This window comes from Apodemus sylvaticus, chromosome 6 (assembly GCF_947179515.1).
Source record: "Apodemus sylvaticus chromosome 6, mApoSyl1.1, whole genome shotgun sequence".
Lineage (NCBI taxonomy): Eukaryota > Metazoa > Chordata > Mammalia > Rodentia > Muridae > Apodemus > Apodemus sylvaticus.
In genome coordinates, this window is record NC_067477.1 from 136,466,196 (window position 1) to 136,470,620 (window position 4,425).

Consider the following 4,425-nt stretch of genomic DNA (forward strand, 5'->3'; position numbering starts at 1 on the left):
AAAAGAGGAACAAAGGTCACTTGCCCTTTAGGGCCTTTAAGACCCACTTTGAAAGTCTTTAATCTTCCTGTTTTGTATGTGCTGAAAACTCCTTCCCGCTGTTTCTGAGGAAGCGGACCCTGTTGTAGCTATTCCCCACGCGTCAGCAAGGTGCAAATGACTGCAGAGAAGGCACTTCCTGCCTCAGATAACATGCTACTTCACGGAAAGAAGAATTAAGAATTCTTATTTTAAGAAGAGAAGCTGGGGGTGCGGCTCTCTGGTAGAGTCTCTGCCTGGCAAGTATGAAGTCCCAGGTAATCCCCTATGCTTGAGGAGGAAAAAGAATTCAGAATTTCTTAAATAGTTAATGCATTAAAATTTTTCCTGAAGACTCATTAACTGTTGAAATGTTGAAGTTTTCTGAGCAAAATCTCTTACCTCATCCTGTTACTGACTTTCACTTTTTTGGTAGTTTTTTATTACTTTAGTTGATTTCTCAATGCATCATTGAATATAATGCCTTTTTGTTTGCTTTTTTGTTTTGTTTTGTTTTGCTTTGCTTTGCTTTTTTTGAGATAGGGTTTCTCTGTGTGACCCTGGATGTCCTGGAACTTGCTCTGTAGACCAGGCTGGCCTCGAACTCAGAGATCCCCCTTCCTCTGCCTCCCGAGTGCTGGTATGATGCCAATTTTTAATGGCAAAATTTTGCTTCCACAGAAATTCTATAAAGAAAAAATTTGAGACACTTTACAGATTTGTGTTATCCTTGTGCAGGAGCATCTCTGTACTGCTCCATTTTTAATATATGTTCTACCAAACTGAGCACCTGACAGAAGACAGATTTTTTTTCAGGTAAATTTCATTATTTTATCACTTACCTCAAACACCTTAAAGGACATGGTAAGGTGGAGTTCCTCACCCTGACACTCAAAGCCTAAAGCCTACTTCCTTGCCCCTCCATACCTCTTCCCTCCTGCCTCCTGCCTCCTCCCTCCTCCCTCCCTCCCTCCTCCCTTCCTCCCTCCTCCCTCCCTCCTCCCTCCCTCTCTCTTCCCTCCTCCCTCCTCCCTCCCTCCCTCCTCCCTCCCTCCTCCCTCCTCCCTCTCTCCTTTCCTTCCTTTGTGAGATGAGGATCAAACCTACAGCTTCTCATGATGCTGGCAGGGCAAGTGCTTCCTCCCTGAGCTGCACCTCAGCCCCAGCTCTTCTTTCCTACTGAGTTCTCAGTAGACGCGGAATCGACCTGCTCCAATGCATCTACAAAATCTCTCACATGCTCTTGGTGAGCTGAGCGATCCTCTCTCCTTCCCTTCCTTTTGCCCAGTGTTTACAGTGGCTAACTGTGGGGCTTTGGTCTTATCTCCTTCATAATGGAAGACCAAAGAGTCAGTGCGCATGCTCTCTCTCTCCATCTCTCTCTCTCCTCTCTCTCTTCTCCTTTCCCTCCTCTCTCTCTTCTCCTCTCCCCCCCCCTCACACACCCCTCCTGTCTCGTCTGCCGTTTAGCATGCTATCTCATGACATGCGTCATATGTTCGTTTCTCTGTTCCATCCATGATGCTATAGTGTTGTGTTCAATGTCTGACTTAAGGCCCGGGATCATCTCTACCCTACTTAGCACGCCATGGACACACAGTCACTGCTAATTCTCATGGACTCACAACCCAAAGACCCTATCTTTTTCTTTTTCATTTCTGTTCTGAAAGAAAGATCTCTCCATGTTTCTTTCCGGCTAGTGTGTGTGTAGCTTCTGGGTTTCGGTAACAGAGAGGCCACCAGGAGGCTCTTGGCTCGCGGAGAAGGCTCTCTGTGGAGCTTGCACTTGCTGTGGTCAAAGCCTGCCTTCCTCAAGCACACTGCTGTGTCCTAGATGCACTGGCTCACGGTGGACAAACAGAAGGAGCCTTCTCTTCTTTCCCTCTGCCCCGAACAGGCTTTCCTAGCCACCAAGGGAAGCCAAACAAGAAACAAACACAAAGAAAAAATTAAAGCAGACCCTCTTATAAATTTGGATCCTTAATGTGAGCTCAGACCCAAGGTTTTCAAACCCTCTTATTCTACAAGATGCTTGCAATGTCTGCCACCAGCTCCCAAAAAAATGCAGCCCAGGCTAAATGATTGGGCCTCTCCCCACTTGTCTCAAGCTGAAGCGAGAGCAGCATTTTTTAGCCCACTACAGCTCGCTGACCACATGTCCACCAGTCGCTCTCTCCCCATCATGCTCTTCCATAAAATAAAGAGGACTATGATGTGTGAACTGAAGGACGTGACCCAGGTAAAACCGAGAGCATATGGAAGGCTTCCAGTGGACGCCAGCCATGGCATTTCACAAGCAAGGGGTGGGGCAGGAGTGGAGGGGGATCTGGGACAGGCAGGACAGGGTGCCTCAATTTCAGCCTCAGCCACCATTTCACACTACCTAGCAGGTTCTACCTCCTGCTTATGGCTTCTCCTTTCATTCAAAGACACGATCTCGCAGGCACTGTGGCTACTTTTGGGAGCTCAGTCTGAAATCAATCAAACAAAATGATGATATTTTAATGCAGTAAAATACAAAAACATAACAATGACATCTTAATGCATTTCTTACCCTCAGTGTAGCAATAGAGCTGGTGGTACCCACAGCATTGTCCAAACTGCCCTTCTCACAACCCTCATCTCATCAAACTTCTTGTCCTCTTTGGGACTCAAGTTCTTTATTTGTAGGGTGGGTAGATTTCCAGGTCATCTGTAATATTCTTTCCAATCCTGATAGTTCTGTTACCCAAGTGGAGAGACATTTGGGCTGAATGTAGAACTCAAGTGCTGCATTGTGGCGTTCTCTTAGTCTCTTGGTTAAGAGGGACCCACAGAGGAAGTGGAACAAGAGAATCCTGGGATTCTGATTGACAGACAGTGCTGGATTTGGTGACAGAGAGAGCAGAGGGGAGATGAGGCACAAACAGGAGAGATTTGAGAATTATTTTCCTTGGCTCCACAGTTAAATCTCCCAGGGATTAAATATTTTAGCAGTACCTTGATTCTTACTGTTTCATACTTTCTGAAAATTAGTAATGAATAACTTTCTGCGGAAAGAAATCTTTATCTCAAGTTGACCATTCTTATAGTCTCTTGTCAACGTCCTTTCGCTTGTAATTATTTTGTTGGTGAGTGGGAAGAGGAGTCCCCCTCCGAGGCGGTACACCTCCGGTGGCTGAGACTGAAACCCAGACACCTGCCCATCTCAGACTCGGTCGTCTGTCCTCCCTCAGCTCCTAGCTTAGGATAGCCTGTGAAGTGCTGCCTCCAGTGTCCTCTGAAAGCATCCCCATATGCAGTGGCTTTGCCCAGGCTGTCTCAGAGCTGCCTGCTGGCCACCTCTTCCTCACTTCCCTGTCTCACCTCTTCCCTATCTGCTCATTTTTCTATCCGGGTCTTAGAAATACAGAATATTTTGTCAGATCTTCAACAACTGTCATTTGTCATAGGCTTAAATGGTGGAAGTCTATTTGTTTGTGGTAATATGGATCATGTAGAATTTTGATAAAAAACAAAAACAAACAAACAAACAAAAACAACTAGTATCAGCTCTACAAAAACAAAACAAAACAAAATCCACAGAACCACAATTGCTTTGCCTGTCTTAACCAAAGGATGCTTCCCGCTTTGTCCTGGAAGAGAACTGTACAATGCACTCTGGTAATGGACTCTGGCTCAGTCCCCAGGCACATGTGGGGCTTGTGTTCCACGCTTTGGGTTTTACCACCAGTTTGAACAGAGGCAGCAACTATATAGCACCAACTTCAGAGTGAAGAATTAACCTCCACACGTCTCCCTGAAGGCAATGCTTCAGGACTGTATACTAGTTTTATTTTTGTCAAAGGAAATTTAAAACTTAGCAAATACATTTAAAAATAAAGCAGCCCGGGAATGTTTTATGTGCATTTCATAGATGGGAAAACAGCAGCTAAGGTAATAGACTTAAATAGTGGCCGAGGAGGGACCAGAACGGAAATGTTCTCATTTTCAGACCAGATGTTCCCAGAGAAAAGCAGTTACTGCTATTTTCCCCTTGTTGGAGATGCCTGGTTTCCACAGCAATACGATAACCAGCATATACCCAACAGAGCTGTTGGTTCCATAATTTTAGACTTGGTGGGACCTTAGGGACCATCTTACTCATCAGTTCTGTAGGAGGGACTCGGAGGGCCCTACGCAGCCCCCATGCAGCCACCTACACAGCCGCCTCTCGGAGTCTCTCAGAATGGGGTAAAACTGCCCATCTGCCTGGTCTGCCTGCCTGCTGGCCCCACTGCAGACACAGCAGCTTTTCTTTCCTTTTTTAATCTCTCTTCTGCTTTGCATATTAATGATCCAAAGAAGACTCCCTTGAAAAAGACAAGCTAGACAGCCCCCTCTACAGAAATGGAGAGGAGCCTGGACATCATTGCTTCAAAGCAAGGA

The 4,425-nt window shown here is 45.9% G+C and overlaps 1 pseudogene; it reads right to left on the reverse strand.

Annotated features, from left to right (window-relative positions):
- Window positions 1-713: 713 nt before the first annotated feature.
- LOC127688100 (uncharacterized) lies at window positions 714-808 on the reverse strand (annotated as a pseudogene).
- Window positions 809-4,425: the final 3,617 nt, after the last annotated feature.